At 41.2% G+C, this 14,446-nt stretch overlaps 1 long non-coding RNA gene across 1 annotated transcript in view; it reads right to left on the bottom strand.

Moving 5' to 3' along the window:
- Positions 1-14,446, bottom strand: part of LOC147685380 (uncharacterized) — a 250,197-nt gene that overhangs the window by 112,045 nt on the left and 123,706 nt on the right. The window contains exon 3 of the long non-coding RNA XR_015300690.1: positions 10,275-10,328. This is a non-coding gene — a long non-coding RNA (uncharacterized LOC147685380). The remainder of the gene's footprint in view (positions 1-10,274; positions 10,329-14,446) is intronic.

Here is a 14,446-nt window from a genome sequence, read left to right as displayed (position 1 = left end):
GCATGTATACAGACAACACAAACAGAGAAACATGCATTCACACAATTACACATACTGGAACATGCAGTCACAGTTGGATTCTGAATGGGTGCATGGATAGACCGTTGGGTGAGTGAGTGTAAACAAGATAGTTGGACGCTATGGGTGCATGCAATAGGTACATGTTTTGGTTGCATAGCTGGCTGGATCCAAGTGCAAGTGGATGGATGAATGCTTGGGTGTGGGTGGCGGAATACATGCATGGCTGAAGATACATGAGGGATGCATATGTGTGGGTAGATGTATAAGGTAGAACCTTTATTGTTTGAAGCATACATAGATGAGTGAATTGTTGATGAATGTGGGTGGGTGGCAGATGGATACGTGCTAAGGAGATCAAGACAGAAAACAATGGTCCTTACACACAGAACTGATAGAACAATTTAATTGAACTATCCTGAATATAGGGAGAAAACATATCGGTTGAGAAATTATCACACAGAACACAATAGTTTTTCCAAAATGTAGATATCAATTTATATTAGTGCTATACATCCACTATATTCATACAGTGGTCTCTCCGAAAACCATAGTAATGTGCTCAATAGAAAGTGCTCGTGCGAAAAGAGTACAAAAGAATAAAGTAAAGTTCCAGAACATTTATACACTTATTTCAAGAGAGCCTATTTGTTAAACATTTCATATATTCAAGGTATCTTTTGGCAAATTTCGACAATACAGGCAGTTCAAAACATGTCGACTTATAGACCCAGCGGAAGAAGAAGGGGCCAGTCGATGCCTCACTAGTGGGTCTTCTTCAGGACACAATAAACCTTAAAGACAGGAGCAAACTAATGGCAAACATCGAAAAAGGTAAGGAACACAAAGATTTCCCAGTTTCAAAGGAGAAGTTACAAACGGTAGCCTATCACTAAGGAAAGCGTTTCCTAATGCGTAGAGATTAATGTGTGCAACATTTTGGCCACCACTGGGATCCAATCAATGGCTCAGTGTTAAGCTGCGCAGCCTGGTGGGTCAGTTTAGAAAGCCAAGTATCAAGGTCGCATTGATGAAATGTTACATTGTTGCACACCCCGCGTTTGACTGTTTGGAAAGAATTTGCCGCATTAAATCCCCCAGAAAATAGCAATGTGTAGCGAACTTGACATGTTGGCCTCAGGTCGCTTATGAACAAACAAGGCTTCATGAATCTTTTTTGTAATGCTGCAGATTAATTCTGCCTCCTTGATATGGGCCCATATTTGAACTGCCTGTATTGTCTAACTTTGCCAAAAGATATCTTGAATATAGGAAATGTTTAACAAACAGGCCCTCTTGAAATAAGTTTATAGATGCTATGGGCTTTTCCCTTCTTCTTTTCTACTCTTTACGCACAAGCACATTCTATTGAGTACATTACTATGGTTTTTGGAGCGACCAATGTATGAATATAGTGGATGTACAGCACTACTATAAATTGATACCTGTATTTTGGAATAACTATTACGTTCTGTGTGATGATATTTCAACCCATTTGTTCTCTCCCTGTTATTTCTCTCTTTGAAGTGTGATTCATGATAGTTGTTCTATCCATTCTGTCTGTAAAGACCATTGTCTTCTATATTATCTAGTACCCAGGTCCTTTGGATTTTCTTGGGTTACCCCCGGACTTTATAAAGAAGATTAAGACCGCAAGGTGGAAGTGTTTGCTAAACCATTGAGTTTACAAACATTTCTAGATTCCAAGGAGGTCGAGTACAAAGATGCTGTGGCATAGTAATCCAAGAGTCATCAACAGTAAACCAACAACACCTTTGCTTTCTCTGGCCACATTTCTGGGTGCAGGGAGCTGGAATGGGCAGAGAGAGAGAAGCTCAGCGGAACAATCATCTTTGTATCAAATAGTGGCCCATCCCACCAATCTTTGTTAAAGTACATTTTACTTACCTTCAGTAACAATATTTCTTGTGCATATTATATCTTCATGCAGATTTCTTATCTGAGGAATATCCTCCAGGTGCAGGACTGTATCTGGATATTTGTTTCCCAGCAATAGCTCCCTAGCACTGCCAGATGGTACCATTTGACCTCAGCTGTGACTCAGCCGTCCCCGGATGTGATGACAATGGAGTATGTACGCTGCCACCGGTATCATGTCATCTCCTGGTACTATTTTAACTTCCATTTGAGGTGTGTAGAGCGAAACCCAAAAAATCATCCACAAGAGTGACAATCCACCACCTGTTAAGTTTGCATACCTTGACATCATACTATACATGGCACTAACTCACCAGGGAAGAGACAGGGTGGCAAGGAACCTCTAGGAACATATACTCTCCACAAAATAACTTATCAAAGGTAAGTAAGCCTTTTTGGTGAATACTTCTTTCTGTAGATTCCTCATGTTATGAAAAAGTCCCAACGCAATAACCTCTGGAATGCGGGATTGAGTAGTGCTCATTAGCCAAAGAAGTCATGCAGCACAGCCCTAGCAAATTATCTGTCATTGCATGTTTGAGCTGTGAGACAGTAGTTTTTTAACAAATGTATGTAAAGATGACCATGTGGCCGACTGGCCCTTCTTTGCTACAGAAAATCAGAAAGAGCTTATTATCCACACTCTCCTGTTGTTTGTGGTTGGTGTAGTAAGATACTGGCTGGCTGGTGTCCAGTCTATGCTCCTCTTTGGTGAGATGAGGATGAAGGAAAAAGATGGAAGAGTAATGGACTGGTATATCAAACACACACAGAAGGTGAGGGGAAGAACACTTGCTATATGTTTAACCACTGGCAATTGCTCGGGGTAGCATTCCAACTCATCATTCTTTTGCTCAACATGCCACCTTAGTTTGGACACAGCCATATGCAAATCAGTCTTGACCCTGATCTATAGGAAAAGTTCAGCACAAACTGCCAGACCAGGTCCTCCCTAAATCAGAACACAGGCAACATATGACTGTTTTCACCCAAATTGGAACTTGCCAGTCAGGTGTAGCTAAGTTAGAGTAATGGATTGGCCATTGCTTGAAAAAGGAGTAAACATTTTGAATGGTGTGAAGTGCTAGTTCGCACACAACTGCAATATCAGAGTAAAAGTGGTAAAAGTGATGTATCATTCTGGGGGTTTCAATTGAATTCAATTCAATCTTTATTCGGATACAAATATCCATAAAAGCACAATTCAATTACCACCAACAAAAGAGGTACAATTCTTATTTAAAATCTCATATAAATTCTCGTTAAAGACCTAACTTGGATCTGCGATACTCACAACACAGTGAACGACAGCAAAGCCATACTGACAATTTGCAAATAAATAGACCAATAAAATAACATTTTAAACTGTTGCAATAGCAACATTATATTGTTGATAAGGTGCAATAAATGAAACAGCATTAACAACATTATGCAAATATAATTGATTATAAAAGTCCTCCATTCCCTAGAAATCGTTAAAAAACAATGGTTGGACAAACCATTAATAGCAGCAACATAATAGAATAAAGTGCAGTGAGTTGTGAACAGTATTACCAGCATCTTGAGTGAAATTAATTATATTTATACTTTCTTGCCCTCAAGAATATACAGAGGAATTGGGCAGGCATTTAGCAGCATCATCATAATGAGATAAAGTGCAATTAAGTTATCAACACTGCCCGCAGCATAGCACAGATATGGTTAGTTTTATTTAGTCTTGCGCACCTACAGGATTCGCCTGTCCATTATTAACTAGTCATATAATAATAAAAATCACCCATGGAGGCGCGTGAGCGTAATGCCGCTTGTAAGAATGAGCTTACACAGCAAATCAGGTCCTCACTTATGAGTTGTAGAATTTCGAGGTACGCTGTTTTATGATCAATAATTGCGGTTGCTTTGAAATATGGGATCAGATAATGTTTTGTGTATTTTCCATAGAACTTACAGAAAAATAGAAAATGTACCACCGTTTGATTGCTGCCAGTACCACACGGACAGGGCATCTGCTCAAGATTGTTGTGAAATCCCAAAGGGAAACAAAGTAAATATTTTATAGTACCGTCCCTGAGACGGAAGAGTAGGCTCCTCTTCCAGTGTCCCATGCTCTTCAAAAGATATTTGGGTAACATGTGGTGTTCAGAGCCCAATGCCTCCAGGAGGGGCATATACCTGGCAACCAATGGTTTAAGGCGTTCAATAGCGTGTCTTTCATTATTATACGATTCATATAATGCCCCCCGGAGTGATCTTTTATTCAATCCCTCTAGTGCTAAAGGATATAAGAAAATATGTTCAAGGTTCACGCTGGTTAAACTTTTTCTAACAGCGGAAAGCCAGGGTCTAGAACCACCCTTATCGCACTTAAAGCAGTCTGCAATGATCTCTCTTGTTAGAGTTGCTACTGGATTCTGCCAAATGTTTAGCCAAAATATGGCTGGACATGACCTAATAAAATCTTCTATGTAGGTCAGATTTAATTCCCTGTGGCATACATAGGTCGGTGAAGATATTTGGGCCCCCAAGATTTTTCTGCATAATCTATTTTCTTCCCTTTGAATCCCAATACAGTTTGTGAATCCCCAGACTTCTGCGCCATATGTCGCCGTCGGAATGTACTGCAATGTGTAAATCTTTGTTAGAGGTAAGACCACCTCTGCCTGTTTAGGCTGCTGAAGACTCAAAATAGAATTGATCGCCTTTGAAAATTTACTTCTGCTGTGGGCAGCATGAGCTTGCCAGGATCCTGTATCCGAGAAAACTAGTCCCAGATAAGAGAAAGTGCTAGTGCGTAATAGAGATTCGCTGCCAGAGGTTATTGAGCTAAAACAATGTTTTTTCGGGCCAAAAGTCATTATATATGATTTCTTAAAATTAGTGCAGAGCTCCAAATCAGCCATAAATGACACAAAGCCCTTAACTAAAGTGCGCAGTGCTTTAGGCGTAAGGACCGCATCATCTGCGTATAAAAGCGCAGGGAGTATATTACCATTAATTTTTGGGACATCATTGGTCAATTTTGACAGGGTATTGTGTAATTCATTTATGTATAGGATAAAAAGTAGGGGGGCGAGAACACATCCCTGTCTAACCCCTCTACTGATGACAATGTCCCCAGAAACCTCCCCATGGTTACCAATCCTCACAGCGCCTTCAGATCCATGTGCAAATGTGCCAAAAAATGAACCAAAGCCTCGTCCAATCCATAATTTAAAGGACCAACCACAAACGTGATCTACTAACAAAATCAAAGTATGATGTGAGGTCCATAAAACCAAGATAAATAAATGACTTTTGTGCTATCGTGTATTTGCCAAGAATGAGGTTTAAATTCAGACATTGTTCGATTGTTCCCAGTTTGCTTCTGAAGCCCAGCTGACACTGGTTTAAAACTTGGTCCTTTTCGGCCCAGGTCCTAATTTTATTAAAAACGACCCTACCTCAGATTTTTAAGGTGTTATCTATCAAGGAAATCGGACGGTAACAACTAGGATTGGATCGGTCTCCTTTTTAAAAAATGGGCACAATGATGTTAGTGGACCAAGTAATCGGGATAGCTGTGTTAGTCAAGTTATTAAAAACATTACATAGAAGAGGTGCCCAAAAGTCCGGTTCGTGTTTATTAAGATCGATGGGAAGCCCATCTGGTCCTGGGGCTTTGTTACCTATGCTTTGATGTATGGCATCCTCTACTTCTAACACTGATATCAATACCTTGGAGACTGTAGGGCTAACACTGATATTCTGGATTATTGAAGGTGCTGTGTAAATCTTTGCGAAATGTGCCTCCCATGATTCGCGTATTATATTACAACTTATGGGTGTGATGTTTTGGCCCATAGATCTCATAGCTTTAACTGCTGCCCAGAATCCATTTCTGTCATTAAGTGTGGCAGCACAAGCAAGATTAACCCAACCTTCTTTTAAAATCTCACCTGATCGCAACCTGGTCGCTCTCTTGTAGCAAGATCTTAACGATCTGACTAGGGTTTTGTCCCTGGGTGAAGCCGCTAATGCTGCACTCAGGTCTCTGTTTGCCCCAGAGCAGGTGCCATCAAACCATCTGGGTTTTTTGCTGGTGTTAAAGGCTGGTCTAGAAATGATATGTTTAATGCCGGCGCATAAGCTGCTAAAAGCCTCAATGATCCGTGCGTCAAAGACGCTACATGACAAGCAGGTTTCAATGAGCTGTGGGTACAATTTTATCATGTTAGAAAATAAGGCTCTACTGTCTATGCCCTTCCAAATCACTCTGAGCGTATCAGTGGATACCACTTAAGGTTTAGCCCCCAGTTCTTTCGCTGGACTAGGTTTAGGGGAGAATCTAATGGTTGTAGTAATTGGATTGTGGTCAATCAGAGAGGTACATATAACCTCTGCCTTTTCTATGAGGTTCTTCAAAGAGGGCGATATAAAAACATAATCAATTATTGAGGAGCAGCCTCGACCCCTGTAAGTAGGTAACGTGCAATTCTTATTTGGATGAACACCGACTATTTCCATTACATTAATTAGGTTACAGGTAGATAGGTGATCCACTAATTCTGCCCCTCTTTTGCACATAGGCTCCCTAGACGAGGAGATGGAGGTTTCAACTCTTTCTTAGGAACATTCCAAAGTAGCTGCAACCGTACCTTAGAATGAAATAGTCTGGGTTTTGGCCTCCTTGAAGAATACTCAGTCTACTTGCGAATTCCAAATCATAGCCCCACACATAACAGTGGCCTACTCTATGTTTGAGCCAGAACAAACACTTGTTCATTAGTGCATCTTTGAGCTCTCTACCTGTATGTGCGGGAATGAGTATGATGTCCGTGTTCCTTCATTCCTGGCTCACGTCCTGTTGTGATGATAGGAGGCATTTGAGTCTTGAACTTCAACGCTTTGATCTTCTTGCTTGGCATACGAAGCCACTGGATATACTATCACTTGTGAAGCCAGTACTGCCAAAATAGTTGTAGCCTGAAGTAGTCCCACAACTTTCTGAACTATTGGTGGAAGTGTATTACCAGGGAGGGTAGGCCCAGTGAGACTGCTCAGCTCTGCTGGAGAAGTTATCCTCTTATCTCTGAACAGTTGCTCACCATCAAAGTGCATGACCATGAATGTTGCTTGGACAACTTGCAAGAATCAAGGTGAATGCATCCAATAATGGAAACATAATGTGTCAGCTGTGCCCCTGTATCAGACAACAGTGTCTGCAGAATATAAGCCAGATTTCAAGATATGGTTGGAAACATCAAAAACAATGTTTGTCAGATTGGAGAAAGGCTTTTGCATGCATTGGGCAAGCTGATAACAGTCAATTTCACCAACTCCCACAGGGTGTGAACATAACAGCCAAGTAATAAAGCAAAACAGTGGTCCCTAAACGGGGAGTGTAAACCTCTACTTCCTTGGAGCTAGTAATTTTGACCATCAAGCGATTGGTTGTATTTCTCAATTGGACAATTTTATTTAAATGTTTAACAAAATAGAAAAAATGATTACAGTTTTATACTTAGATCAATTTATAAGTAGGACAGTGATTCCGAATGGCACAATGACGCAGTGCAAGTGAAAATAAGTGACTGTAAAGTGCGTTGGTGCTTTACAATATATGTACATACAATAGTGAGTAGTCCAGGATGCATAGGTGGTTGGTACACACTCTAACACGGAGTGAAATGCTTCAGAACCAAATATAAATAGTACACTATTATTGTGTCAACTCAACGTTTTGACCCTCAGCATAGAATTTAGACAGGGTCATCATCTGGACATAGGTTTGGGAACCACCTGCTCAACTGTGTAGGATAGATGTGGAGATATTGTCTGAGCGTTATTGACACATGGGATGCTTCAGGGGGAAACTGACGCATGGGATGGCTTGGGAGTGGCTGGGATTGGAGCCCAATCTATTTAGCACAGTCCTTAATTAAAGCATGTATATTACTCTGTGAGATTCCTGGTCAGTGGCGTAACAAAAGTTGAAGGGACCCCGCTTCGGATTTAATCTGGAGCTTCCAGCATGAGCACAGTGCTGAGGGGGGCCACCGCACTGCGGGGGATGTGGGGGCCTGTGTTACGCCCCTGTTCCTGGTTGGAGTTTGTGTGGTGTGCGGTGATTAGATTTCCTCAGTAGGTGTCTTCAAAAAGGCAACCATTTACCCTATGTTGCCTCTAGGTGCTGTGCTACAATGTCCTTGACTGTGGAACCTCTGTGAAAGAGGAACATAAGTGTAAAAACATGGTGTAGAGTATCATGTCAATCTATAAATCAAATGGGAAGTTAATGTCCATCTGAAATGATTTAAACAATGTTTTCAACTTATGTTGAAAAAAGCTCAATTACAAGTGAAAAAGCAATTCAATGGCTTGCATTTGCTGTATTGTGTAAAGTAGCAGTGAGTAGCATGAGAAATGTACCCACAACAATCGCCAGGCTGCAAACTCGATCATTTTGAGTGAATCGAAAGCACATCGGACAGCACGTCTGATTTCATATGCCAGGTGGAGAGTGAGACTACCAAAGAGGAAGACTTCCAGCCCACACAGTTCGGGCTCTCAGACTCACAGCTTTCAGGGCCAACAAGAAAAGCACTAGATGTGTAATCAAGTGATCTGCCTGTGGACTACTGGCAATGAGAATGGTGTCTACAAGGCTGTCAATACAAGCTCCAAGAGCTCCTCATTAGTAGGTAGGAGAGGCCCTGAAACTGCAGAGAAAGGTTAAAGATTTCTGTTAAATATTAGATTTAGACTCATTGGTGGAGAAGGATATATGTAATGCTCCTAATGCTTTTTGTACCACTGAAGAGAATGAAGACACATCCTCCGACGGAGGCCCAGAGGGGTAGCAATTATCCCATTCTGGAGATCCATCTAGTCCAGGGAAAGGTCAGCATCTGTGCTGTAAAAGAAGGGGGTGGTTGTCTGCTTCTGAATCACCATCCACTGTAGAGCCCTAATCTTTACTGGGCATGACAGGAGCATCAGAATCCGATCAGTAAAGTTCCTCAATTTGGGCAAAGGTTTGTCATGAAAGCGGGCCTCAACTTTTCCTTTTGACATTTGGATAATGTCTGCTGATCCTGAGGGTTTTGGAGGTGGCTCCAAAGTTGCCTCTCATGGTGGTGTTGGAGTCTTAGCCAGTATCAAGTGAGTCTGTGATTTGGATGGTGTAGGCTTTGTAGCATTCACCATCAAGTTCAGAGTCTGTGAAGGTGAAGATTCAGGTGCCTCCAGGTTATGTGCCACCAGAATCAGAGTAGTGTAAAGGCTAAGAAGTAGGTCATTCTGAAGGTTTCACGCATGGCCTGCCAGAATTCTTCAACCTACTAAGGGTCGGCCAATGGAGTCTTGAATTGGTTCTGATAACGGGCATCAGGAAACTGGGGACAGAAACAGAACTGCTTCCTCGAGGAAGAGGATGATTTGTCCTTACAAGGGGGATTTTTGTGTTTGTTAGGAGAACATCTTTAAGGAGATCCTTCCCTGTTGGGGGACTTACCTGAAAAGGGGAATTTTTGGCAGATCCTTGCCAGCTTTGGACAAAAAATAGCTTGGCTACTCCTTTCGAAGCATCAATGAAAAGGAGTCAGAATTGGAAGCGTTGTGTTCTGAGTGTAGACACCACATGCAGATGCCTTGTGGTTCTGACAAGGATATCTAATTACTTCATCTGCAGGTTTGATCCCCAAAATCGTATGAGGAGACACTGATCTAGTCGCTGTGGATAGTTGGAGATATTCAATGGTAAAACACAAAGAAAATCTCCAAACTAAATGAGGTGCAGAAACACAGGAACCGACGCCAGGCACCTCATATGCTCTAATTGTACCAGAACCCAGAACGGATAGAATGGCCGTGCTGGAGAGCTAAGGCTGGGGAAACATTTCTAGGTCCAGTCTTGCATCTGGAGAATATTCAAAAGGTGAGGAATCTGCGGAAAGAAGATTGAATTAGAAATAGAGGTTTCATAAGTGAATTGATTACAAGCCAATGCGGGGATCTGAGCAGAGGATACCATTAGCCAGTTTGAGCTCAGTTACCCGAATGAGCAATAACCGATCCTGAAGTACCGGTAATTAGTAGACCTGATAAGAGAGCAATACATCGTAGCATGGTGGCGTTTCTGGGCGGGGCATTTCCTCACAGGTGTGGCGTATTATGCAGATGAGTGTGTGTTTCACAGGATGGTGTTTCTCGGCTCCATCTCTCAATGCCTGTGTCTTCCAGGTTCTGTGTCTACCAATGTTCAAGTCTCCCAGTGCCCCTGCCTCAAATGAAAAAGTGCTTGTGACACAAAAGGAAAAGTTTCAACAACGATGACTTACCCTGTCAGAATTCACTACAAGTTGTCAGCCTCTGGCGTCACAATCACTTCCGACCTTGAACAAGAAGAACAAGACGAAGCTTGTGAGCACATTACAAAACTTATAATGCACATAGAACATTTTGTTTTATACACAATTTCATTTTTACCTCTTTAGTCATGCGATCAGAAATTGCTACAGAAAAGCTGCAGGACAAGCATTGTCAAAGCCAATTGGTTTGGCCTGCAACTTAAAATGAAAACCAGACACGTCAACATTTGCAATTTTGTTTTATTGCACGCTCAGTCCTGCGAATTGTCATTTTTGTAAACTAGATTTAAATACATACTAAAACATTTAAAAAAAACTCAGTCATTTTCGTGCCCTCTGGGTTTTGAAAATGTGCTCTTTCCTAATGCAGGTTGCACTGCCTTAGTCTGTTATTAGAGTTCTGTTGAATCAGGCACACATCCAGGCTATATAAAGTTGCAGTACTGTAAACTTGGGCTTTCCTGTTTTCAGTTTATATTTTTGGTAAATTCTGGTGGGTTTTTTTCAGTTTTACAAAGTCAATAGCATTCTTCATTAACTGAAGATTGTAGAGATGCTTTCAGCATACCGTCTAGCAAGTGACAAGTATCTATTACAGGGAAGCACTTCAGCTCAGGTATCAATTTTGACAGATCATCCTACAATTATTTCACATACATAGCTGAATTACTGCAAATAGAAACAATATCACTCCAATCTTTATTGAACTTGAAATAATAACACCACATCTTTAGACCAAAGACCACAGCCTAAAAAAAGCAGAAGGAAGAAGAGACAATGTTTTAGTGACATCCCTGAACAACAAAACTCAAGCAGAATAATGTTAGCCCAGTCTTTCTTGATGCTACCTTGTATAACAAAGTTACATTGTATTGGCCCCTTCAGGAAGAAATAAAAAGGTCTCTTTCACTCATCTTATGCTTTCTTTGAATGGCACTTAGTTTGTGGTTGCAAAGGTGTTTTTTCAGTGTTTATATGTTTACACCGGTGTGGGCTATTCTCCACTTGCGTAGCCTTGTGTCACTTGTATGCCCTTATCATCCCTACCAAGATAATAACACAGATTGCAATGATTATGATTGGTTTAGAATGTATCCAAGAATTCATATTCCTAGGTTTGCAAACCAACTTCCAACTGCACCAAATACCTTCCAATCTTATCTCAAAAATACCTCAGCTGGCAGATCATATATTTTATGATGCATCTCAGTGATATTGGATATATATACTCTCAGATCTTTACTTCTATCAGAGATATAAGAACAACGCTGTTGGACCTTCAGCATTCAACAGACTCCGCCTTCTTTTTCCAACACGTCTAATGCAAGACGGTTTTGCATAACCATCGCTCTTATCAAAACCATTTTCCCATCTATGAGTAGCAATGACTGAGCTGTTAACTGACATCATATCCACAATAGTAAACAACCTTCTGATCTTGATGTCATTCAGCACCACTCCTAAACTAGGAATCATAGCTCCAAATATGTCTCCCACACCCTCACCAGCACTCAGTTCAAGTTTTTCTCTATGGTTCGATTTTCCTTCTAAACCTTCCAAATCTTCCACATGATAGATCTTTGGAAACACAACTGCCACATAACAGGTATCATATCAATTGTCCGGAAGCTGAACATATGCTTTCTTCCTACACACAAAATATACTCCTGGCACAATTTGTACTGATTCTTGCAGAAACGTCTTCCAGGGACCATTAAGTAGAAAGCGAAAGCTATGGGCACACACACTCAAATATAGCATCATAACGACTCTGAACTTGGCATATGCAAAGCTTGCCTCATAGTTCCCAATCTAAAGCTATAGGACCATAGCTTCCTTTATCCTTTTGAGCTAACTCCTCTTTGGTCCATTCAAAACTTCTATCCTGATTATTAAAATTGACAACTAATCCTCTATGTTTGTCTTCTACTTGATCTGCAAATTTCTTTTCTATGTCTCTCAATATGCAGGTTAGGCTATGTCTATGCGCATACGCAGTATCTAATGTTACTGTGGGTGCAAAATATTTTTCCATTTTCTCTTCTTAAATATAATAATCGTATTTGTTCATATGTTTATAAATGGGTATTTCTGAGAGTACCACATTATAATTTGAGAAGTAGTACTCGTAATGAATTTCCCATAAAACCTGCTAAGGAGCAAACTACAACTAATGCCATATGTTATGGGTAAGTTACAATATCTAATCCTCTCCTCAACCAAAGCAGGCAATAGCATATGCACATAGCAATCTCTCACTTCTATATTGTCAACATATTCATAAAGCAACTTAGCATACGCATTCAGCTTATAATTGCCTTTAGATAAATCTACATGAAGAAAGTGACTAGTTTGCTCTATTAAGCCTTTTTTAGATCCTAATGTACCCTCATTTGAGGCAGCAGTGGTAGGTGTAGATGTCCCATGTACCTCCACTAAAAGTTCCTCAATCTTGTGTGCACTCAAAATTGACTCGGTGACGACACAAGCTATGACTATTATTACTCCTATAATACATTTGTGCCTACTATTCAAATTACAGCTCGTAAGAGGATCAACACACAGAGACTCTTTTCTCCGCCTCTTAGTCACATGCAACAAAGACTTTAAGCAACCTGTTCTTTAAAGCATTGGGAAGTTCTTTTCAACTGTCTTTTGCACAATATTACACAGCTTGGAAGACTTTCATCACCCTCTTTCTTCTTCTAGCTGAAAGTCCCTCATTTTATTCTTCTTCCACTCAGGCCTAAGTTATTTTCTTTCAAGCAACTTATTTACAGTTCAAGAGTTCAGCTTACATCCCTTATGAGATCAGAGCCAATCTCCTCAACAACTTGTTGTAACAGTTCAGCTCTCAATGCTGCAATCTCCTGAGGAGATTGTGGTGCTCAAAAACCTTGGAATTTCGATGTCTTCCAAAATTAGAGTCCGTAAGCCATTCAACCTTGCCGGAAAAGGCACAGTCAATGACAGAAATGCATTAGCCTAGATTCGAGGAACTTTCAACAAGCTCTTGACAATCAATATTAAAATCTCAGACCTCGCTCTCCCCAGCATTTGCAGCCAGATAAGTCCACTCAAGAGAGGAATATCTCAAACACAGCAGATCTGACTCCGAAGATTCACTTATCGGCGCAAGTTCTCTTTCAGATGCAAGTTTCAGATTTCGTCTCCTCTGTCTCACAGGCTACGTTTCATCAGCAGCATCTTTCTTCTTTAACTGCACATGACCACTTTCCACACCACTCTATTCTTCTGAGTCAGACTCCATAACACTCACAAAGTTACCGTCTCCCTCAGAGTCTATACCAGGGTCTTGTGTAGCTTGACCACTCTCAGCCTGATATGGTAGGTATCCGGCCTCTTCAGGAACCTCCACAGCTTGACTTGCTCTCTCCAGAGATCCCTCGTTCACTGTTGGAACTACTTCTGGGAGAGGAGTCGTTTCATCGGAGGGACCTGTGACTCGTTGGGTATTGGACGCGTGAACCCAGTTCGGTACTCTTCCACACGTCACAGCAGTATTGGTCACCAATATCACTTGATACGGTCCACACCACCGAGAGTCGAGACAGTTTTTCCTCACGTGCTTTCTGAAGAAAACCCATTCACCAGGTCTCAGATCATGTCAGAGGTCTTTCAAGGTCTGTGCAGTTGCAGCTTCATCCTGGTGAGACACAGAATGAACCACATCAGCCAATCCTTCACAGTAGTCAAGGATTAAGTCATCTGTGATACTTATCAATATAGTGGCAAGGATAGCAGACAAACGCATTGCTCTTCCCATGAGTATCTCATGGGGTGATAACCCAGTTCTCCTGTCAAGAACGCTGTCCAAACTCATTAAAACACGAGGCAACGTATCAGGCCATTTCAAAGATGTCGAAACACATGCTTTAGCTAGTCTTGTTTTCAAGGTACCGTTGATCTGCTCCACCATGCCAGATGCCGCCGGCCTGTAACTACAATGCAGTCTTTGGTCCACACTCAAGGTGGTGCACAAAAATTTCATGACTTCGTTATGAAAGTGCGTTCCTCTATCCAACTTCAATGTAGTTGGAAATCTGAATTCAAGAGTTCAGTTTACATCCCTTATGAGATCAGAGCCAATCTCCTCAACAACTTGTTGTAACAGTTCAGCT

This window comes from Lissotriton vulgaris, chromosome 10, assembly GCF_964263255.1.
Source record: "Lissotriton vulgaris chromosome 10, aLisVul1.2, whole genome shotgun sequence".
Taxonomy (NCBI): domain Eukaryota; kingdom Metazoa; phylum Chordata; class Amphibia; order Caudata; family Salamandridae; genus Lissotriton; species Lissotriton vulgaris.
Note: the sequence above shows the minus strand (reverse complement) of the source record. Positions and strands in the feature narration are given on the sequence as shown.